This window comes from Lissotriton helveticus, chromosome 9 (genome assembly GCF_964261635.1).
Source record: "Lissotriton helveticus chromosome 9, aLisHel1.1, whole genome shotgun sequence".
Classification (NCBI taxonomy): domain Eukaryota; kingdom Metazoa; phylum Chordata; class Amphibia; order Caudata; family Salamandridae; genus Lissotriton; species Lissotriton helveticus.
Window position 1 is genome coordinate 363,761,083 of NC_136070.1, and position 25,506 is coordinate 363,786,588.

Genomic DNA, 25,506 nt, shown 5'->3' on the forward strand with positions numbered 1-25,506 from the left:
AGCACCAGTCAACCGAAATTCAGCTACTAGAGGGTTGTGATCTGAGACAGCCCTCCGAAAACCCTCTAGTTTGACTATTTCGGCTAATTCGTAGGAGACAAAAAAAAAATCCAGCCAAACACATTGATTATGAGGAACCAAGTAAAAGGTAAATCCTGGATCCGACGATCTATGTTTACACCGGCTGTCAACCAAACGATGTTCTCTCACCAAGCCTTGTAAGGCCTTGAAGACCTTTACTTTCCTACCCTGGTGTGGTAGATCGCCATTTAAGTTAAAAACGCTAACCAAATCTATATTAAAGCCACCACAAAAAATCAGGGGGTGTGGCCTTAAGGCAAGCTCAATACTCAAATAATCCAGTATATCGGGATTGTCTACATTAGACCCATAGGTAGAGCAGATCGTGAAAGAGGCGTTATTGGCTGCTAGTCTATATTATGCAAAAGCCCATTGCCCAAGCTTATCTTCCTTAGTTCGTTTACAGATACCCGTATTGTTTCTCATGAGGATTGCCACCTCTCTAGTTATCTCCTGATGAGTAAAAGCTAACATATTATAGCCTAGATCCCTCAACTACCATTGTTTGCTCCAGGATATATCGGTCTCTTGAAGACACACTAGGTCAATCTGCATGAATCGAAGGCTCTTAGCCAACATACCCCCCTTTTTTTTGTTATTAAGGACACAGGTTGTATTTAAGATTTCCAATACCAGATCTTTCCATAATGTATATTAATTTACAGTTTACCACAAAAATAATTTCAAACCTCCTTACAAAAATAGAAACGTCATGACATATATTGAAAACAAAGTAATCACCAATTGCTTGCCCCCCTCCACCTCCCCACCCAAGTCCTTACTCTATCCTGCCTCCAACCCACCCCCCCCCCTGCCTCCACCAACCCTCACAGACGACTGGACCATCCAGGTCTGATGATGGAGTAGAACCCCCTCCTGTGTGCCTGCCTTGACTGCAAGTCTATCAATAAGACAGTAAACAAAAAAAAAGAAAGAGCAACAAAGAATAGAAAGAACACCATTACTTATCCCCCAGCATAAAAAGTATTTATTCAAGAGATGGTAAAAACTCTTTAACTTTAATCCCGGACGAGAAAAAATGTGGGATCTCCCTCCAGATTACTTTTATCTTAGCAGGATTCATTAAAAAAAATCTGAGCTCCCTTACTTTGAAAAGGTTGAATCACCATCAACGTTCTACTGTAGAATGGCAATAATCAGGTCTGACAAAAAAAAGTATGTCCATTAAAGGAGCGCGGCCGATCTGGTCGGGCTAGGTCATAGATTGCCTGGCGAAGGAGAATATTCCCAATATAGATCAAAATTGCATGAGGTTCACTCCCTGCTGTCAATGTATGTTACCTCTGCTTAAATGGAAATCTATGTGCACTCTGGACTTGTTGAGCCCAATCCCAATTCCCCACCTCTGGAAGAGCCCCTTTAAGAAGATCAACAATGAATTTTAAGACATCACCCCACTCAAACCCCTCTGGAATGCCCAAAGACCATCAAGTTATTTCATCTCATTGTATTTTCGAAGTCTTCAGCTTTCATTGGGTATCTGTCATTTGATTTTCTAGTGACACTGTAATTTCTCTATGTGGCGAAGCTTCATTTTCCAGCGTGTCCACCCTGTTGTCCACCTCAGTCATTCTTTTCATGAACTCAAAGCAGGTTAGAGATCTTCTGGATAGATCCCTTCATCTTCCTGGAGGCTGTCTTGACTTTGACTCTCAACATGTGTCTCTACTCTATGGGTCATGATGCTTTGGTGCATGGACTTCAAAGAGGCAGGCTTCGCAGCCCCTAAAGTAACACCAGCTGCTGCCTTGGTTCCTTCTAGCAATGGGGTGATAGAATAGTCCCAAAGAAGTCCTTGAGATTTTTTTGCTTCATTTTTAATAACTCCATCTCGAGAAGGAGGTTTTCTCCCCTTCTACACTGTGGCAGCATCGATCAGAGCTTCTTTATGTTTCCCATTTGCGCTATTCGAGTGCGAAACATGGCCCTGGTTTTCTGAGTCAGACCAATCTGAGATGTCCAACAGGGAAAAAAATGTATCCACACCTTCAAATTCAGGCACCCAATTATTAGTTAGTTTTCCACTTAGAGTGCCGTCCTTGGGATTGGAACCAGGCAGCTTATGTGACTCTAAACCCCCGGCTGCAAGTAGCTCTTCTTTACTCTGCTGGGGACAGCCCCACCATCTCTTTCAGGTCCCTCTGGACCCTGCGCTTCCCCTTGGCCCACTATCTTTTCGATATTTAAAGTCTGACTCACCTCAGGGTCCATGGGCGACGGTTGTAGATGTGTCTCAGAAAGTGTGACTTCTGCCTGATGTAAAATGCTGGAACCAGTGCTTTCATTTTGTGAGGTCAAATTGACCGAGGAGAGTTTATCTGGCATCAAAGATGTTTTCTTGTTTGGGGTTTTCCCCGATTCCCTGGTAGTTGTCCGTAGAGGCTTTAAAAAGAAATTGGCCAAACAGCTTCCGACTCTGCTGCGCCAGCCCCTTTTGATGCAAAGCCCAAGTCTGCATTAACTGAGGGCTTTTTACAAATCAGTCCGGTCTCTATTCAGTCCATCATTACTTTGGCCACTTTAGCTGGAGACATCGCCAGACTGTTCACCGGGAGCGGTTAGCCCCAACAACCACACCACTCGCGAGCGAGAACAGCCGCCAGGCAAGGCGACTCCAGATCCGACAAACCTGGACCACGCGGTTAGTGACTAGGTCTGCAAGGGGGCTTACAAATGCTGAAAGCTAGGGAATGAACCTCCGATAATAGCCTATGAATCCCAAAAAGGATTGCATGTCCTGTTTTGTTTTAGGGATGGGTATGTCCCGTATGTCTCCACTTTGTGCATCTGTGGCTGTATAAGACCAGAATGTATTGTGAATCCTAGGTACTGAATCCTATTTGTGGCTAGTGCGGACTTCATGGGGTTGATAATCAAGCCTGCTTCTCTGATAGAACCTAGGACTAAAGTTACATGTGTTAAATGATCCTCCCTGGTGGGACTAAAAATTACTCCTCAAGATAGGGGTACAGCAAAAAGGAGTGGAAAAGGCTGTCTTTTCTCTGGCTTGTTGAGGCAGGGGAATTGCCAATACCCCTTTGTGAGGTTGTGTTGACATGCTTTTTCCAGTACCTAAATGTTCGATAAGCTACTCTATTCTGGGCATGGAATAGGCGTGAACTTTAGAGGAACTGTTCAATTGCAGGAAGTCAATGCAGGACCATAGACTACTGTCAGGTTTTGGTACGATCACACTGGGGGAACACCAGGCACTCTGGGACAGTTCTATTATGTTGGCTTGAAGCATGGCGGCTACTGCCCTCTCTACAGCTTCCTTCCATGCTTGCTGGTATGCAATATGGTTTCAATTTCACCACATCATTACCCAAGGAAACTATGTCATAATGACTGAGGGTAGTCTGACCTGGCTCGCTAGAAAAGAGGTCCAGAAACCCCTCAATTAATTGGAGGAGGTGTTGCTTCTGTGTGTGATTCATGATTGTCCCTATGTTAACTGCTTTGATCCCCACTTGTGTAGAAGGGGTAACAAACTGTATCGGTAGAGGGACCACTGGATTTGAAAGGGGTTTCTTTCATTTTTTCAAGAGGTCAACATTGTACATATGTTTACCGCCTAGCCACAGAGGTATGGTAATGCTTTAAGTAACCAGGGTTATTCTCCTCTCTATGGTGAAGGTTCCCTGACACTGGGTCAGGAGTATGCCTGCTATCGACAGGAGTAGGACAAGCACCTTATCCCTATCCTTAAATTCTCTCATTTTCCTGCCCTGGTCATACTACCTCTTTTGGTCTCACCCTCCATGTTATCATGCATCAGCCCCCATAACTGTGACAGAGTGTCCTACAGACTGGGAACACATTTGAATAGGAGTTCCCTTCCTCTTCTTCTCCCTCCAATTGATCTATTGCCATTCCTAGGAAGGTCTGAAGTTTCCAGCTGTAGAAACCCATGAACCGCTGCTCATGGGGCGGTATAGCAAAAAGCACAACAGGTATTTTCCGGTCCCAGTCCTTTCCTGTCTCTGTAATCACTTTATGTAACATGTTCTTGATTGTTTTGTTGCATCATTCAACAAAGCCATCTGTTTGGGGGTGGTAAACAAATGTTCTGATCTGTTTGATCCTCAAGACCTTACAGATATGAGTCATTAGCAGTGACATGAAAGGGGTACCCTGAGCGGTTAATATTTCACGAAGGAACCTTACCCTCAAGAAAATTAGATCATGGCCTGGGCCACATTGGTGCGGGTCATGCTAGTTAGAGGAATCACTTCAGTCACCTACTGGCAATGTCAACTAGGACCAGGATGTATTGGTGGCCCATGCCAAAGGAGTAAGGGGCCCCAAAGGATGCATACCCACCATTTTGAACAGGGTATCGATCTATTATACGGCGTGGGAACAGGGGTTCCTTACATTAGGAGGATTCGTATATTGACATATTGTGCCGAAGGCACAGTGTTTTGCAATATCCCTGTAAACACTGGGCCAATAAAACCTTTCTGTTAAGTACTTCAATGTATTCTCCTTACTGTAGTGACCCCCCCTCCTATCTGAATATGGGCCAGGTGCAGGATCTGTTCAGTAAAATGGGTTGGTACCAATAGTTGTTCACCTAGTTGGGTTCCCCCGTATGAATCAATAAAATAGACCTTTCTTTGTTCTAAAAAGGGGTACTACCTGATCTGTTTCTCCTTAATGTGAACTCTCCCAGGCATGTATCAGTGTTCTTTGAATTCAGGGGAGTGATGGAATGCCCAGGCAAGATCTACCGACATGGAGAATATCAAGTTGGAATGTTGCTTTGCCCAGTTCTGGGTGCTTACCGGCAAAGCATCCAAGAACTCTTCTAGAAATATCTTCTCCGTTAGGCCTTCTGCACTAGAAGTTTGGAGTTGTACCCAGCTGTTACTCAGGTATATAATCCTGTAATAGGGAGCCCTGGGGTTGAACCCTCTGGCCCACTTCTCTTTTCTGAATTTTGACCTATAATATTCAGGATTGCATCTTAGTCATTCTAAAATGGCCTTCTTAATATCTACATATGATGTAGTACCCGCAGGGTTAGCAGATTTTTAGGCGGCCTGTTGCTCTCCCGGCAATCAATGGCTGATATATTGCCCTATCTTTCTTGGGACCAGGCCTTGGTGTTGGCTATCCGCTCAAAGTTAATGAAGAAGTAATCTGGGTCCTCCTCCTCTTGATACTTTGGTAACACAGTGCCTGGGACATTAGGCCTCACTCTAGCACTAACAATGGTGTCTGCTGGTCTTGTCTTAGGATGGCAGTTTCTTGGACTTGTTGATTGTTAGTAAGGAGTTCTGCTTGTTCCTTTAAGGCTTCCTATAAATCATTCCTGTCCTGTTGGGCGGCCTTTGCCTGTTGCTAGGCCACTAGCAGCAGATGTATTTGTCATTAGGCAAGTTGGGTTATCATCCCCTCTATTGGCAAAGGTTGTGTCATGGCTTGACACAAGGGAAATCCTACTTGTGATGAAAGGAGCAGAGGACCCACCAACTGATTTTTTCACATGTATATGTTGTTATAGGTTCTGATAGCAGGGTTATATACAACAGTCTAGGGCTGGATACAAGGTCTGCAGTTGGTCCCCTGGTCCGTCTTGGCCTTCTTCTCTTCTCACGCTAAGTCCTCCTCCCATACTTTGAGGGTCCGACCAGTGGTAGAGTGCCCTCAAAAAAGACATCCAAAGAAAGGTGAAAAGCAGAGCTGCCTGTTGTCAGAGAGAATAGTAAGTTCAGCGCTTCCAAGGATCTGTGAATTTCTAATGTCGATTCATATAGGAGTTCCAAAGTATGAACTCTATGATTATCAAGTTACTTCAAAATGGAGTGGTCTGTCAGTGGAACACTAACATGGGATCGGTATTCAAACATCTAAAACAGTGGTTTGTGTTACCACCCGTTTGGTGTCACCCTGACATGGTATAAAACATTTTCATGGAGGCTAGCCTCCATGAAGTGCTTAAAACTATTGCGTGTCCGCAGCATCAGAACACAAGTCAGTTGATTAGTCCAGCTGAGTTGAATTACCTACTATAGATAAGCAGCTTCTGAGTGTCAAGGCAGAGACGGAGCAACATGGCGTCATTATTGTTGGGCACCTTCCAGCTAATTACTGTATTTGTTACAGTCAAAGTGTGAAATCCCGGTATTGTATAGAAGGCCTAGGTAATGTATAGAATGCCTGATGGTTTTCGGCAAACTATGAAATATACGTTTTTTGTGAAAATGTTTCATACTTTTCCTAGGCATTCTATACAATTCCTAGGCATTATACAGAATGACCAGTACCATTTACGCAAAGTGTTAAAAGGGCACAAGATGAGAAGCCTTTATTAATTAATACGCATTTGAAACTGAAAGAACAAAAATACAAAATAAAGCACAGGATATTCTTACCAGAAAACAATGAAAGCAGAACTGAGATTGAAGTACTTGTTACACTAAGAAAGGCCGGAGTAACACGTGGAATTGTACTCACTTTGATTCTTCACATAAAAACACCTTATATTTTGCCACTTTGATCTTGCACATACATTTCACGACTTAAAGAAGAATGCAAACAGAATATTGTTACCGGTAAAACACAAGGCAGAACTGGCATGACCTACAGAATGTGAACAGAATATTCTTACCGGTAAAACAGAAAGCAGAACTGGCATGACCTACTTGTTGCAGCACAAAAACACCTTCTATTTTGGTACTTTGATCTTGTACATACATTTCACGACTGAAAGAAGAATGCGAACAGAATATTGTTACCGTTGAAACACAAAGCAGAACTGGCGTGACCTACTTGTTGCAGCAGGGAAGGCTAGAGTGACATTTTGAATTGCACTTCTATTTCTTTTTCACACAAAGGCACCTCATATTTTGGCATTTCGTCTTGCACATACACCTGACAAATCCTTGGCCGCTTCCTGTGGACTCAGAAGTAGATGCAGATCGGAGAGTTATTTCGTGGTCAGGAACGTCTTCAATTCTCATTAGGTTCTTTGGACATACAGTGAATTGTGATCTGGCGTAGAGTTGCTTCAAGATTCCTTGTGCAGTTCCAAGTTGGTAAAAGCCATCTTCCGTCACGTTCATAACAACTACCAAGAGATTGTGTGAGTCACCCCGCCCTTTGTCGTCGTCGGGAATCGGAACTCGCACAGTGGCACCCAAAGGCACAGGAGGAATTTTTTTGTCAGAATACCTTTTCATTTTTTTGGCCTGAATCTCAAGGTTTGATTTCGATTCCATTTTACTTTGGATTGCTTTCTCAATATTGAGGCAAACATTGCACAAAATGCTAACCCCTTACCCTTCTACTTTGTCGCCGTCACTGTCTTTAGGAGAATGTCCACAGATGGCATGAATGTTTCGGCCACACTTTCGACATGTATGAGCACCACTGGTTTCTTTTAAGCAGGCGCAACAGATAGCGGAAGAAGAAGGATTTTCATTAACCACGGAAATGGAAGGTTCTTCGATAACCATGGCTTCATCACTGTTTTGGTTTACTCCATCATGGATTGCATTCTCAGCTATGTCTTCTGCAGGGAGCTGTGCCTCTTGCATTGATTCATCTCGTCTTTCTTCCTGCTGTTGTGTTGTTTGTACGTTCTTTATTATTTTTTCGAGCTCTTCCTCAGTCTCTATGTCTTGTAAAACGTCGTCAGGCAGGGATGACGGCAAGAGACCTACTCTAGCTTTGCAGCCGAACAGAGCTTCGTATGGTGACCTCTTAATCCCAGAATGAAAAGCTCTGTTCTTCATAAATTGGACGTACCGCAATCCCTCACTCCAGCAGCTAGTTTTTTCATCTTGCATCCAAGCACACAGCATATTTTCAATGTCCTGATTAGCTCTTTCAACGCTCCCCTGATTGTGAGTGGCGCGGTTTACATGGACGATCTTCAAGGTGGGCCAATACTCCTTTAGGCTGCTTACCACATTGTTTGCAAATTCCCTGCCGTTATCGGACTGTAGAATCGTTGGAGCACCTGCAACGTAAATATGTCGACGAGCTTGTAGGCTACTTCTTCCCCTCTCTTTGATTTCAGAGCCCTGAGAACTACAAACTTAGTGAGATGATCTTGTTACACCATTATAAAGTTGTACTCTGTCAGGATGGGACTGAAAATCGATGAGATCGACCTGACAACAGGAGTTGAATTCAGAAAAAAACATTGGCTTGACCACAACACCTTTTTTAACACCTTTTTGCTTCTTCTGGCAAGGCTCACAAAGGTGAATGTGCAGCTCAATATCATGACGGGTAATGTTCTTATACTTGGGTGAAAGTTCTTTCAACATCCTGTCCCATCCTCCATGACCAATAGCCAAATGGGCCTTATGGAGTACGTCAAATAACTCGGAGTCCGCGACGTAAAACTGAATAGCACTCGTACCTTCTTTAACAGGATAGATCAACTTAGTCGTATTCTCGACCATCATTACATCATAGTGTTTCACCAGCCAATAGTCCCGTTGTTCCTTCCTAATGGTCGTCTTAGCCTTTTTCACATCGTCCACTAACTTTTGGTAACTGGTTTCGGTTAGGAAAACACAGTTTTTAGCAGCATTGGCTCTTACTTGAGATATTTAATCGCAGAACCGTTGTTGCATGTCAGCATGGCGTGATTCCTGTCTTGGCACTACACTCCCTTCCGACATGGTGATACAAGAACCACGGGAAAGCATGACAGCAGAGCGTCTGTGGATCTTCAGCCTGGTTACTTGTGCGGTCTCTGCCCCTCGCTTGCTGGCAACTTGTGCTGTCTCTGCCCCTCGCTTGCTGATAACCTGTGCTTTCTCTGCCCCTCGCTTGCTGATAACTTGTGCTGTCTCTGGGATTAGGTGTATTATATACTTTGCTGGCAGAAAATCCGGCAAAGTATACAATGCCTAGGCAATGTATAAAATATCAATCATTTCATACTTTGACGTTCGATTTTCAGGCATTCTATACATTACCTAGCCATTCTATAGAATGCCGGATTTCACACATTGCCGGGCGGGAATAAAATGGCGGGATTAGGCGTATTATATACAGACAATCCGGCAAAGTATACAATGCCTAGGCAATGTATAAAATATCAATCATTTCATACTTTGACGTTTGATTTTCAGGCATTTTCAGGCATTCTATACATTACCTAGGGATTCTATAGAATGCGGGATTTCACACTTTGACTGTAACATATTTACCAATCACCGGAGCCTCTTATTTCAACTTGTCTTAATCATCTGCCAGTTTAAAGGGTCACTTTTCTTTGTTGAATATTCATTTGTGATAACCTTTGATCCAGGACTGATAAGCAAGGTTGTCACACTGTCCAAAAATGTGTCAAAGGAAATGAAGAATGATCCACACTAGAAGTTATCATTTCTGTGAACCATTTTATTAATGAACTTAATATCACTGATATGTTTAGTGCTAAATTTGGCGCCATGAGCCCAAGCGAGATGTTGACTTGGGACACTGCAAGGACACAACAATTCATCCGGTACAATTTATGTTTCATAGAAGAAAAGCTATACCTGGCTTAGCAGTGACTGTGGTTTGTTCTCTGGCATCACTAAAACTCCTGATCTGCTCAAAAGACATTATTCATGTGTAGGAATGTGGAATAATCTCACCGTTTATGTCACTTGAACTTGTTCTAGAGTACACAGCCTATAAGCCTTTGTATGCCTTTAATAAACCCACTAAAACCGTTTCATACAGTCACCACTGATTTAATTATGGATCTGGCCATTGTCGAGGCTCACTGTCTCTCTGCTACTATTGTGTTGAGAGATAGGGGACCACAGTCTATATCAGAGTTCTGGGCTATGTTCTGCTCTAGGCCTGGGACTGGCCTATGATTGTCATTGACCTACCATGCAGAAACCAGATGGACAGGTTGAAAGCTCAACCTAGAGATTAAAAAGCATCTCCAATCTTACAAGAAAAGAACCATTAGGGCCACCATTTTTAGTTGGACGAAATCAGTAATAAAACACCAAATATAACTCAACTGGTAGCTCTCCTTTCAACAATACCCCAGGGTATTCGCTATGTTGCCTTCTCAGTGTTATATTTGCTCCACCCACTGATCCTACCAAAAAGGAAAGTCTAGAATATGTATGGATGGTGCCGGAATCTGCTTCCCACAATCTCAACTGGGTCAAGCAAAGCTACAAAAAACATGGCGACAGAAGGAGTAGTTTCTTACCTGTAACTCCAGTTCTGTAGTAAGGGTATCTCTGTTATAGTCATAATCTTGTGAATAGTCCCGCCCATGTGTGGACCCCGGAGCAATCGAAATAGTCTCTTAAGTTGTCTTCTACTGCAGTCCTGCATAGACACTTAAGAGAAAATCAAAGACAAATAATGCAGCCTAAAACTACAAGGCTACATTGGCCAGCACTTAATCTTGAAGTGAAAAGGATAGCCAAATAATATTAAATTTAACACACTTTGTTAAGTTTCACACTCAGAGAAACTCCCCTTCGCAAAAATCTTTTGTAATGATAGAGAGGAAGGGTTGGACAGACAAGCCCCATAGTCTGACATTATGTGTCTGGAAAAGGGATACCGTGCCTTTAAGGAACTCTCCAGAGACCCTCGGTATCCCAGGATGCACAGCCAAAGGCCTTTTACTTTCAGTTCTTTTTTCCGGCTCCTGCTAGCAGGACCCTGGAGCATTTAGCTCTACCTTTTTTGGTATAACTTCAATTTTATGAGCTTTTCCAGTGTTTTGAGTATTTCACTCGACGTCTGGGGTCTTCCTCTTCCAGTTGCTGTCTTTTTTTACCAGTTTTGCCACCTCTTTATTGTCGAAATGCCAGTTTTATTCGACAAGTGCCCTGAGTGTGGAAGGAAGCAGGCCAAATCTGACCCCCACTGTCCCCCTTCTTCCCATGTCCCTGACTCCTGTGATATCTGTCACTCTTACTCCAGGAGGACCCTACGTGACGGGGAGAAGATTAGTCTTCAAGGCTTGGAGCAGAGGAGACATCAAGAACCAGGTGAGACTTCAGGGCATGGAGGGACTTTGTCATCATCCTATGCCCGTGCATCGGCCTCTGGGGGGCTCCCCAGTCAAGAAAAGGCCCAGAAAAGGCACCAGTCCGGGTCGACGGCTGCGACGTCGGCGTCGAGAGGTATGACCTCCATATGTTCCTCCATATGTAAACTCCGCTCACCAGAACAGTATACGAAGCGGCAAAGGGGATGCAATTCACTAGAGAAAACAAGGCTCAGTGGAAAATGTTTTTATTGCACAAAACCACACCAGCTGCGAAAGGACGGATTTCTGGAAGTACCACTACCCAGAGTCCCCGGCTTGTCACAGCATTTTGTGTAACTTGCTGTACACCTGAATTATTCCTAACAAGGTTTCCCCAACAGACCAGCATCACAAGAAGAAGCAGCACTAACTCCGTATCAAGAAGGGGGCTGAAAACAGGGAATGAGCATTAACAACAAAGATTCTGTATAGAGGTTTTGGAAATATTGTGACAATGGTTGTTCTATTTCTGCATCCCCCAAATGCATTTTACCCGTATTTTTATTTCTAATGGCCTTGATAATATTGATAGTCTGTTCTACTTTCGTTTTTCAGGCCAATAGCTTTCCACACCCCTCCCCATACACGTAATGAGAGAGTTTGCTGGTCTACCATCATTTTCCCCTTACTATTGCCTCTAAATAGTTTGCCAACATTATCCTAGCAATCTTTAGCTGTTCGTCTAACAGTGTCAAAGTTTGATAGTCGGGAGCATTCTCTGTCATCAAGGACTGTATAGAGGATTCGAGGTTACTTAATTCCTTCTTTACCTTTTTGTTTTATGTTACAGTTAGACCCGTTAAGGTGCCTCTTAAAAATGCCTTAAATGTATACAAGACAATCTGTAGGGGGGACTGATGTTTTATTTAGGAGAAAAAAATCCTTTATAGCTTCTTTCAGACTTTATTTGTGGATCAGAGAGAAGGACTCAGTTTACAGGCTATCTCTGGGGCGCGGGCCCATTATCTAACATGATCTCTAATCTTACAGCAACGTGATCAGATAGGTGCTCCACCTCCCGTTCCGCTTTGTTAGTGTTTTTACCCATTTTAGCGTCTACAAGAAAAAAGTCTGTTCTAAAACAATGTCCTTATATTTTATTTTGGAACGTGAACCTGTTAGCTTTCAAATATCAATGACACCTAGGTCTCCAATTTGTTGGAGTGGAAGAGTTTACCTTGCGTTCGGAGATCTGGAAGAGGGACCTGCCAAGACTGGACATAGAAACCTTTTGGCAAGTATCGCTGTATTTTCTTTGGTCATCTATTAAATCCGGGCCTCTGGAAAAATTATTTGTTTACTTTCCATAAGGCATGCTTGACGCCAAAGAAGCTATTGAAGATGGGAAGCCGGGATGTAAGGTTGGCCCTAAGGGCGGAGAGGAAAATATGCTCTAACAGTGTCCTTTGATTAAGATCTTCTGGCAAGAAGTGGTTAAGGTGGGCCAAGAAATCAAGGTAAACCTGGCACTGGCTATTTTTGGAGTTGTTAAGGGGGTGTCCCTTGAATCTTTTTAAGACATAAAAGTCTCTCATATTTGTATTAATTTTGCTTGCACCAAGAGATATGTCTGAAGTGTATCCTCCCTGTGTGGGAATAGTTAACGTCAACTCAAAGGGTACATGGTCTCTACACCATAGTGGTCACCCCACTAAAAGAACAGCATTTTGGACCATTTGGGTAGGCTGGCACAAACCCCGTTACCCTAGTAGGAAATCATAATCACTTTTCTTTCCGTAGATTGCGGTCGTCCAATGATTAGACATCAACGCAACAAAGTTGAAATGGAGTTGGTTCGATGGTAATGCTTAGAACCCAGATCTGCCTATGAGGCGTAGAACTTCAACTTGAGGAGAACATATCGCCCCTAGGCTTTCTCATCTCTCCTGTGAGAGGTGTGGGACTATCAACACTGCCCCAGAGTTTCCTAGCCTCTTTGATGAACAAAGACTCTGTGTTAGATGCTGCCAATTACTATCACAGCTGTTTCTGCGATAGCTATTAAGGATTGTTAACTATAGCGAAACCAACAGTGGCCAAATTAAGGTCTGCAGCAAATATATACACATTACAACTATTTCTCATTGTCCTGCTTCAAAAGCGGCAATCAGCAGTAGGTTATATATGGGTTGGCCTAGGTTTGTGACCAGCAGTATCAGAGACACTATGAATACAGCCACAAGTGGCAACTTCAGCACATTTGCTTCACCTAGAACAGCACAAGACAGCTAAACTGATGCATTCTGTTTGAACTGCTGTGCACAAATCGTAGAACACAATTGATTTCGTGCACTACCGAAATATAATTTGGTAATAGATATGCATGAGTTGAGTACGATTAGTGTAAACCAAAGTCTGTCTAAAGTATCCTACAACTGCCAGTGCGAACATCCAATCTGTTAATACCAAACTGCAACCGGAGACACAAAGTGTGGCGGCACAATGAGGAAGTGCACATATATCAGCTCTCGACAAAAGACGTGAAGTATGAACTAACCTGCGTGGTGTTCAAGTTCTTCCTGAAAGAGAAAAGCAGCAGAACCCCCAGTCACGAAGAAGGATTCTCCATGTCTGTTTCAACAGGCCTGAACGGTGAAAAGGTACGTTTTGCAGGTATCAAGCTATTTCAACAGGCTGGCGCAAAAAGGATATCACATCTGCAGAGCATGACAGGTGACTGATGTTTTCCATTAATGCCCACGGACTGATAACTAGCTACTTGCTTGACTAATGGATTCTAAGGGAAATCTTACTGTGAGCCACCAGGACCTCCAAGTTCTCTGCAGCAGGCCTAGTTGTCGAAAGGTTAACTGCTCAGGTACCATGTAGCCAAGCAAAGTGATGGTCAGTATTTATACAGCACTCTCTCTCTGTTACTTGGCTTAACCAGAGCAGAGTCACCAGGCCCACAGTACCCTAAGATCTCTCTGATCTGATGGAAACCTTTAGAATCTAAGGAGTCAGGCGAAAATCATTCAGAACTCAATACTATCTGGCTATTCTACATGAGATTTGCATACTTTTGGGGAGAAAGTGGATTATTCGTAGGGGTGGATGGCAGACCACCACAAGTAATGATGGCACTATTCTTGTTAGGTCCGCTAAAAATTTCTGTAATTTAAATCTGAGCTCAAACCCTGGTACCTATGCCGTACAGCAGACAGGCTCAAGAAAACGCATTTAGTGTGCCAAAACTGTTAAAAAGTCAAAAACACAATAAACATTCAACTCCAATTTACAAAACGACAGAATATGTTTGCAAACTAAATGTCACCAAAACAATAATCCGATAAATGAATATGAATAAAAACAAAAATAGCACAAAGAGTCAACCGCGGGCAGGTGGTCATGCTAGATTGGGGCAAAATTAAGGCAGACCATGGTCGATTGCCAGTCAGAGACAGGGTTTGCCCTAATCAAAGACTTACCTTCTTTTCTTAGAAACTGTTCTGGACGCCGAACGTTGTCAATAGGTTAGAGTCCATGCCAAAGGCATCAAGCTGAAGTGGAAGGTGGGCTCGTCTGTGATTGGCTGCAGAAGGATACGGTCGCGATGCAGTTATCCATGAAGGTGGGAAGGCTTTGAGTGGGAGAAGTTTATCATTTCTGCCAGAAGGGCTTCAACATCGATCGAGTGTCCGTCCCAGTGAAGTCCTCAATGCATCTCTGGAGCTCGGGATTCCCCCAGTGGAGCAGGGCTGCAGGTTGGAGCGGCCAAAGTATTTGAGGTCCTCTGATTTGGGTTCAACATCGATATTCTTGAAGAATTGTTGCAAAAAAGTTTCTTAATCCCCTGTTTTAGGGTTAGACAGGAGGAGTACACTCTGCCACTAGACAAGGGATCCAGGACCTCAGGAGCAGCGCTTGGGGGTCTGCAGTCATGTTTTGCACTGTCACTTTGTGGTGGGACAATTTGTGCTGTAGTCCATTTGTGACACTTAACTTAGAGGCCCTGGGTACCCTTCTTATCACATACTAAGCACTTATAGGTAAGTTAGATATGTCAATTAGGAGTATAGATAATTTCAACATATTTAAGGAGTCAGAGCACATGATTTGGGGGCTGGTTGGCAGAGTTCAAGTGATCAGAGTAAAAAAAACAGCATCATCTGTCCAAACAAAATTAATTGGGGCGATCATGCAAAAAAAAAAAAAAGGCTTTTTTTACACTTTATTTTCGAGAATGTTTTAGTGCCAGACAGACCTGAAGCAACCTCTGATGTCATCATGGAATGCAAGATTGGTGCTGTTAGAGCAGAGTGCTAGGAGAGAGAAGAATACGTTACTTACCTTTGGCAATGCTTTTTCTGGTGGCTACTCTACGTAACTGCAGATTCCACACCTCTAGAATATTCTCAGGCCTCAAACTGTCAATGTGTTGTCCTTTAGGACATGTACCAGTATTGCCTTGATGGTCGGAAGCAAGGCTTTCATGGCCAGATGGATCGCTGGAAGCTCCAAAAGGTTGATGGGCTGCCTACTTCTCCAAGATGGCCTCCCCAACCAAGTAACAATGCATCCGGCATAAATGTAAAATCAGGGTGGGGAAGAGACAGGGCCGACCAATTGTCAGGTTGGTGCCTGTCTGACACCAGAAGAAGATCCGGAGCTGTCTCTTCTGATATCTGGACAGAGTCGGTGTCCACCCCAGTGCTGGGCCCATCTGAAACTTAGGTTCCATTGTACGGTATGTATGTGTTGCAGGTGTACAGCACGAGGAGGTGGCATGAGGCTAGGAGCTCGAAGCCCCAGAGCCATCCTCACAGAGACCCAGAAAACATCCTGAAACATCTGGATCAAATTGTGAATGACTCGGACTCACTGTGGTAGAGGGAAAGACCTTGAACGCCACCATGTCCAGATTAGCCCTATGTAGGCAACCCTCGATGTAGGGTTCATGTGAAACTTCAGCTTGTGGATGAAAAAGCTCAAGGAGATTCCACAGATGGTCTGTGACTGACTGTGGCAAGCATGCCTTGCACAGCCAGTTGTCGAGGTTCAGCAATAAATAAATCCCCAACCTCTAAAGATGAGCTGCGGCCGTTGCCATCAAGGCTGGATAGCAGCATGTTGAAATGGAGTGTTTGAACCCCACTGTGAACCGCAGGACAGGTATAAGTCCAGGCACACCATTCAGTCCCTTGGGTCCACAGTAGAGATGATTTGAGCCACTGAAAGCATTTTGAATTTGCCCTTCAGAAAATGTCTAAAGCTCCCATTCTTCAGTACGCAGAAGCACCTGTTCAAAGGCACCTTTGGCCAGCAGGAAGTTATCTTTTTACAACACGTTAGAGGCTTGGTCTGCCAAAAACTGCTGTGGTGTGGGTGGACTAAAGTTAGGGACAACGTGAAAGGCAGGGAAAAGCCCTTTTGAGCTAATTGGATTTCCAGCCCTGGAGGAAACATTTTATCCTGAACCCTAGCATCTGGGTGTGGTTATAGGCGGACATATCAGAGAAACCTGGGTGCTTTCACATCTGGTGTAAACACATTCAGCCACCATCACATTCTCTGTTCCGAAAAGGCTGCCCCAGCTGGGAAGATTAATGATGCAGTATGCTATACATTTGAAATAGCCTCTAAACCTTCTATATTGCTGGTACAACTCTTTGGCTGTACACAATAACCCAGAGCTCAAGCTATGGTGCAACGATCTTTGAATAACTTGAGCACCGTCTGTCCTTTCTTCGAATGAACAAGTTACTAACCTTTGGCACCACTCTGTCTGTCTGATGGATGTTGTTACTAACCATAGATTCCTGACCTTGGAAATTTCCCTAGGCGCGAGACTGCATCCGGAAACTCAAAGAACAGTGCTTTTTCATGCCGGTAGTTGGTGTCATGCGACTCTGCACCAACTTTATCCCACTCCGGAAGTGACGTGCGTAGCTACATAAAAGCTCCACCCAGGTGCACTGACAGCAGTTTCTTTAATTAGCTTGTTGAAGCCTTCAGACGAGGAGAACAATAGGCAATTGGAAGGACCAGTGTGCAGATTCCAAAATTTTGTTGCTTCAGATGAAAAAAGGAAACCTTTTTACAGTATTGGGATGTGAGAGGGTGATAAGGAGTCTGCTGTTAGAGTATCCACGAGAAAGAGTATTAACGATCATAAGTAACTTGTTCTTCTGATGGATACTTCTAACTACAGATTCCTCATGTTTTGAATAGTTACTAAAGCCATACTTCCCAATATAGAGGGTTTGTGCAATGGATCACATCAAAAGGTCCTGCAGGACCTAACAGTCCTGTTGGATCAGGCTGTCAAGGCAGTAGTATTTCATGCTTCTTGGCCAATGTGTAACAGCTCTTAATGCAGGGAACTAACCACCTTGATGAAATCTTGGTCTGCACAGCCTTACCTTTATTTGCCTCTGGAAATCCCACAAAAAACTGATTGTCTACCTGATGGTCGTTAAGAAGGTGATGGTTGCCCAGCATGAAATGGAGTCACGACTTTTGGTAAAAAGGTCATTATGGCCTCCAACACAGGTTTATCTGGGAAAACAGTGGTGTGAGGTGGCTGCATCAGGAGACCTTGGAGCTCACTCATGCAACGAGCTGAAGTTATCACTACAATCAACAGTCTTCATACTCAGAAGACATAGGGGACATTGGCTTGAAGGGAGAGCAAATGAGGAAAGTGGGGACCAAGTTGAGATTCCACTGTGGTATCACAAAAGGTTTTGGGGAAATATATTGTAATTTCATGTGTATAGCGCATACTACCCCCAACGAGGCTTTGAAGCGCTTTTCGGCGAGTAGCACCCGAGTCCAGAACCCCAAAAAAACTTGATGTTGAATTAGTATAGGGAAATATGAAATTCATTAGAGTGGGGGACATGAGTCAGTTAGTTGGATTGAATAGGATTGTGCAGGGATAGAAGAGGAAAAGGTCTTATAGAAAGTGTTTATTTGGAGATCATAGCAGTAGGAGGAGGTTTGGGATGAGTAAATGAGAGTGGAGGGGGAATGAGTCTCTACAAGTGGATTAGTAAGAAAGATGAGGTATCGGATGAGTCTGGGAGGGATACATGAGGGAAGGGTTTAGAAAGGCTAATTAATTAGCGAAGCAATTGTAGATAGTTAATTACAGAAATTTACTTATTTATGCAGTGACCTATATACAAGTTAAACATAGAATAATACAACTGTAAGTAAAATGTACATTTGTTAAGCAGACCTATTGAATATCCATATATTTATAAGCAATTATTATAAACATTTATACAACGGAATACACATATCTAGATACATACATATAATTCAAATAAATGCTTATATACACAGGGATATGCTGTACATTTAGGTTTGACTTTGGTCGTTATGTGGGGGAAGAGCCAACTCTTGAGTAGTCTTCTGAAGATAAGATAGCTATCTGTGGATCTTAAGTTTGGGGGTAAAGAGTTCAATAGTTTAGCTGCTTACACAGAGAAGAGTGTGCCACCTAGATTTTTTTCTGGTATGGTGGGATTTTGAGATTAGGCGGCAATCTAAAGTTGAGGTTCCTTTGCTGAATGTATTTGGTGATTTAATTCCGGATAAAAATCGACCCTGTTTCATGTATTGCTTTGTGGGCGATATAAAACAAACTTGAATGCGGGTCTTCTGGCAACCGGTAACCAATGTAGGGCCTTCAAGGCAGGGGAGATGTGGGCTTATATCTAAACATGTAGGAGTAGTCTGGCAGCAGAGTTCTGAATCTGTTGTAGTCTTTTCGTAGATGTTAATGATGATCCAGGGTAGAGGCTATTGGCGTAATCAAGTTTAAACAGTACAGGAGAGATAGTAGCCTGAACCTTGTGTGAAAAGCCCAGGTGGGGAAAGATGTATCGCAGAGTTTTTATAGTAAGGAAGCTTGATCTTGCTAGTTTATTCACTTGGGCATTCATTGATAGCTTGGAGTCCATGGTAATTACAAGGTTTTTTACTTCCTTAGATATTTTAGGCAGTGTTCCCAGATCGACAGGTCAGGCAATGAGTGTATCATAATATTTCCAGTTGCCACATGTGAGTATTTCCGTTATGGAAGCACTCCATTTGGGATGGCTCAATGTCATCCACTGATCAATGGCTCTGGCACAACTGAAAATATGTGCGTTTCCAATGTCTTTGGGGCTTTCCAGTTAATTAGTATTTGTGCATCAGCTGCATTGTTATAGCATGCAAGGTGAAATTCATTGACCAGTGCTGGTAATGATTTCAAGTAGATGTTGAAAAGCATAGGTGAGATAATAGAGCCTGGACAGACCATTGCTTTTGTGAAGTACAGTTTGGATGAGAAAGGGAGGTGGGGTATTGATGACATTTGTTTTGAAGGTAGAATGTGTTCCAGTTGAGAGCAGCCCCCACTATTGCTGCTGGTTTCGTAGTCTTTGTATTAGAGTCCTAGACATTCAACAGCTTGGCCTGTAATAGGTTCACACCAGGCCATCAACTTGTCCCAGCGTGGAGAGACTTTGCAGAGGGACATCTGGGAGCAAGAATAAAATCCATATCTTCGGAAAGGTTGAACACAGTCAACTGCTGCTACTCAATCTCCATGGGTGGAGGTGTAGAATGTGCAGGTTTAGGACCATTCTGTGCTGCTGAGACAGGAGATCCTCTCGAACCTGATCGGAGGACATAAGCTTGTGACCGGACATTTCAAGTACCACACTCACCTGGCTGTATCTGGAGCTGTTAGGATGAGTTGACCCTGGTAGTTCATGATCTTCTTTAGAACTCGTAGCAGGAAAAGTTTTGACACTACATATTTGAATGTGACAAAAAAATCTAGCCAATGTTCTCTCCAATGCTGGAAGATGCTTGTGCCTCCTCAGTATGTAAATGTCATTTAGGATCAGTCAGGGGACCCTGGCTGAGTTTGTCCTTCCTGGCATTCAAAGATCCCGCCAGGTGATTCCAAAAAGGGAAACGCTCTGATACACCAGCCAGATTCTGAGACTAAGCGCCTCTTGGCACAAGATCCGGGCACCCACTTTGCCCTGCTTATTGCAGTACCACATGGCAGTGGTGTTGTTAGTGTGTGCCTGAACCAGCCTCCCGTTTTTGGACAATAGAAAGACTTTCAGAGCTAGACGAATAGCCAGCAACTCCAACAAGTTGATGTAAATTGAGATATCCACCAGAGACTAGAGTTCTCTGATCTCTACCGCTCCCAGATAACGTTTCCAACCCAGGAGCGACATGTACATTATCACTGTCAGCTGTGAGTGGTGCAGGGAGAGTGTTCTGCTGCCAATGCAACTGACGTTGTGCAGCTACCACCATAGGCCAAATGTCCTTGCCTCCCTGTGACAGAGGGAAGGCCCATCTTATCCAGAATGGCATCAATGAAAGGAAGCCTCTGCAAAGGAGTCAGGAGCAGCTTGATAGTGAATCACAATATATCTGAAGGTTTGCCATCATATGGATGTGGTCTATGGCTGACTGTGGTGAGGCCAGCTTTAACAGCAAGTCATCGAGGTAGTGGAAAGTTGGAATTCCTAACCTCTGAATATGTGCTGCAACCATCGCCATCCCTTTCGTCAACACCCGAGAAATACTGGTGAGACCAAAGAGGGGCAAAGCAAGTCGAAAGTGCTTCTGGCCTACCCTGTACCACAAGTAATGTCTGTGGGACGGCAGAATGGGCACATGAAAGATTTCATGCAGGTCCAAAGCCACCATCAAGTCACCTGGATATAGGACAGTCAGAAATTGGGCCAATGTGAGCATCTTGAGTTAGTTCTTCCACAAGATGGCTTTTAGAGGGCACTGATTTACAACAGGACAAAGGCCTCTGTCTTTTTTGGCATGGGGAAATAACAGGATGGCTTAATTTGCCAAAAGGGCCTACACATCTTGAAGAAAGATGGACAGATGCTCTTTTAAAAGCAACTTTCATGTGCAGAAGATAGGGCGGTCAGAAAGGAATGGTAGGGCACAGCCTCAGTGAGGGTTGTGGAGTGCCCATCTGTCAAATGTTATATTTTGTCACCCTAGGAGAAAATGTCTGATCCTATCTCTCACAGGTTGGCTGTGTGCCACTAAAGGCAAACTAACTCAGTTTCGAAGCCACTGCTGTAGAAGCGGGGGACTGGGAAGATCATTGCCCCTGATAGCCTGGACATTGTCTGCTTGATCCCCAATCTTAACCACAAAAGAACTGGGGAGCCTGTTGCGGGGGTGGGGATCCTTGGTGCTGCTGGTATGCCACTTCGAGAGTAGCCCAGAAACGTTCTTAAGAAATTGTATGGCAAGAGTAGAAATCCCTAAAGGACAATTCGTGGGCTGGCTCTATTTAAAGACGTCCAAGCCATAATAAGCTTTTTTGCCAAACAGAACAAACCTGTTGAAAGGCAAATCCACGAGTGCTGCCTGCACGTCTCCGGAGAGGCCTGTGGATGTCATCCATTTATGTCAAAGCACCATGTTAGTTACAACTTCTCTACCCAAGCATTCATTAGTGTCCAGTTCGGATCATGACATATTTGGCCGCATCCTTATCGTCCTGGATGCTTTGAGCCAAGAAGTCCCTAAATTATTAAGGAATTGCCAGCAAGATATTGCAGACCATTTGACAGGGTGCGAAGGAATAGCATACTATTAACAATCGTTGAACACTGACCGGTTGCAGGGCTAGGCTTGCCAATGAAAACATTTGTTTCTAAATTCTTCAATGCTCTTTGACTGTCTGGGGACATTGTAGTGGTTTACACCCTGCTGATGTAAGCTTGGACAACCATTTTGTGGAGTGGGGATTTACATTAAAAAAAAAAAGTTGCATGGCAGTGTTATACGGCTACTTGTCTGTTCACTGGTGGGAAAGAACAAGACTAAGCCAAGGTGCCCAGTAATGTGTTGGTCAGGGACTTACTAAAGGTAGTAGAGATTCAGAGGAAGAATGTCCAGGCTGTAAAACCTCAGTTAGACCACTACCCGAGTTGTGCTTTCGTATCGCCACAGTAAAGCAAATATGATCTTGCGTTTATGGTCTAATAAGTAAACAAAATCAGTATCAGGGATCTGTCCAAGCTAATGGCCTGTAAACCTATGTAAAGGTTGTCATCATCATAGTTTGGGGGCTAAATCATCCCCCATCATTTCCATTGTCATTGCCGTTGGCTGGTTGACCCTGGTCAAAGTCAGAACAAAAATGCTGCTGGAGGGAATCAGAATGTATGGGACCGGATGTGTTGGGGAAGATTCGGTATGTAACCTCTGTTGTGGCCGAGATGAGTTCAGCTCGGAGTCGGACATGGCTCCGAGCCGGCCTCAATGTTAAAGGGAAGTTAGAGTGCTAAAAATGCACAACATTAAAAGTCTCAATCTGCTGCAATGACTAAGATTGGCCAAGAAACTCAGTGTATCGGGATCTACCATGCAACCGCATCCTTAGTAGGGGAGTGAGACAGAGAGGCACCTTGACGTCCTCAAGACTTGTCTGGCAGTGAGTAATCACATGGGGACGAATTCTGCTTAAAATACTTGTGCTTCAACTTGAGCTTACTGAAAGACTTGCTCCACAACAAGAACCTGTCCTGGGACTGATCCAGAGTAGGATCATGCTGTCGACTTCAAATGGAAGGGGGACCAGGATGATTGTTTACATGGATAAGATCTAAGGGCTCAATTTTTGTATTAAGGTGAGCCCGACATCCTCTTTCACCAGCATCCTGATTTATAGACCTCCCGACTGTAGTCCTGGTATACTGTTGGATGTTTGTAACTTTGTGGTTCAAAAATCAATGTTGTTTTCTAATTATACAGTTCTGGGGGACTTTAAACTCCATATAGATGATGGCAAGTGCACCCAGGCTTGGCAACTTGTGTCTTCTCTTACAGGGGCTAACTTAATTCAACATGTCATGGCTCCCACACATAAAGCTGGACATACCCTTGATTTGGTATTCTCTAATATATGGAATTTAAATATGGATACCCCAAAGCAGCTGGCTTGGTCAGACCATTGCCTTATACCTTTTTCCTTTAGCTTAGGAAGATTATTGGCACACGCAAATACCCATTCCTTTTTAAAACGGAACTGGAAACATATGACTGAAGAGTTTTTAGGGCCTATCTTGCAGACTACCCAACCTGAACTATCAGAGGATCCCAATGGTGATGCCCTGTTTTTTCATAAGTGGATTACGACTGCTGTCGAGTCCACTGCCCCGGCCAGACATTCCAAATCACTGAGAAACTCTCCTTCCACCGCCTGGTTTTCAGAGTCCCTTAGGTCTCTGAAAAGCAATTGCAAACGCCTGGAGCATCAATGGAGGGTGAATTACTCTGTCGCTGCTAAGATGGCTTATAAAACCTCTTTGAAAAAGCTGCACTGAACAATTAAGGTGGCCAGAAAAGATTACATGGCCTCACGGATTAACAACTCAGATAAACAAGGCAAAGAATTGATTAAGTGGGTTAACTCCTTTCTTAAACCCAGAGAACTAACTATTGATGCTCAACCGTCGCGCTCACTCTGTGAGGAACTCTCTGACTTCTTTGACAATAACATTTGTGTGGTCTACAGCTCTTTTACAGACGTAGTAGAAACAGTCAAAGAAGATGTCAGTGAGAGAAGTGACCCGATACCCTTTTTACCCTGTGTTGCCCCTATTTCTCAGCAGGAGGCACTGGCTGAGATGCTGAAGTGCAGGTCAGGTGCCCCAGGGGACCATTGCCCCCCAAAAATATGGAAGGAAGTAGCTTATTCCGCCGTTGAGGTGCTACTCCATATATGGAACTCCTCTCTTGGTTCTAGCACCTTTCCTGATTTATGGACGCATGCCACACTCCTGCCTCTGAAGAAAAAACCCAATGTTGATGCTGAGGTCTTGTCTAATTATAGACCCATTTCTTTACTGCCGGCTCCAGCCAAGATGCTGGAAAAGGTTGTCCAGCGACAACTGGCAACATTTTCAGAGAACAATAACATTTTACATGACACTCAATCTGGCTTTCGAGCCGGCTATAGTACAGAGGTGGCCCTTGTAGAGGTGGCTGAATCAGTGAGGTCAGCGGTAGATTCTGGGGCATCAGCCATGCTGGTGCTCCTGGATCTATCTGCCGCATTTGATATGGTAGATCATGATAGTGTGGTTCAACGCCTTCATGACTTCGGAATTAGGGGATCCGCCCTTGAGTGGGTGAGGTCATTCCTCCACAAGCAGACTCAAAGGGTGGCTTTACAACTTTATCAGTCTGAGCAGAAGTGCTTGTGGTGTGGGGTGCCTCAAGGATCAGCGTTAAGCCCACTGCTATTCAACATCTATTTGGCCCCCCTGTTTTCACTCATTACCAACTGGGGGGGTCAAGGCAATAGCCTATGCCTATGACACCCAGCTGGTGTTCCCTTTTAAAGACCAGTCGGCTGGGTCCTTCAAAAGCTTTAAGAGCGGTCTCATAGATGTTGCAGTTTGGGTGAACAGTAATAAATTAAAATTAAATGCTGAAAAACAGAGGTGATGTTTTTTGGAACCAACAAGCCTCCTGACTCGGACCTGTGGTGGCCCGCGGTAATGGGGACACCACCCACCCCAACAGTACAATGGGAGGCTGACCTGTCTTTCTCCTCACAAATTCAGCAAGTAATATCCTCCTGCCTTGGAAAATGAGGTACATGAGAAACTTTTTACACCTGCTAAAATGAAAACTGCCGACGTACCGTAGTTCATGCAACTGTGACGTCCAGGTTGGACTATGCGAATGGCCTTTATCTGGGCCTACCTGCTTAGATGGTGAAGAGACTGCAATTGGTTCCCAAAGCGGCTGCGCGATTGATTAGACGTGTGCCTATGTGACAACATATCTCTCCGCACATTAAGGAACTTTACAGGCTCCCGGTGGCCAATAGAATTGAATTTAAAGCCCTAACCTTGGCTTTTAGGTTGTTCCATGCTCTCTGTCGCAGATATTAGAAACAACGATTATCTTTCTACAAACAATCTCGCCTATTGCGGTCCAACAATCAAAATCTGCTGGTCACCCCATGAGTTAGGAAGGAGCGTTGGGGCGGCAGATCGTTTGTGGCAAGAATGGCTAAACTCTTGAATTCCTTGCTGCCTGCTTTGCGGCAAATTGATTCAGAATGCCTATTCAGGAAGGCAGTTAAAACATGGCTTTTTAACTTGGATTAATTCTGTGGGATGGCTGAGGTCTGACCTTTTAATGTGCTGTCACCTGTCGTTATAGTGCCGGGACACCTCCTTTGGGAGGTAGCTGTTTTTGCACTCTATAAATGGCCATATTATTAATATTATTTCTTTTAAATTGTTCGGTAAGTTACAGCTTTGCTTCACATTCTCGTATCTCCTTAGGATCCACAAGGGCACACTTCTCAGGACATTGGAGTAGTGCCCCTAACTCAAACACAAGTGCCATACTTTGTGCGTATC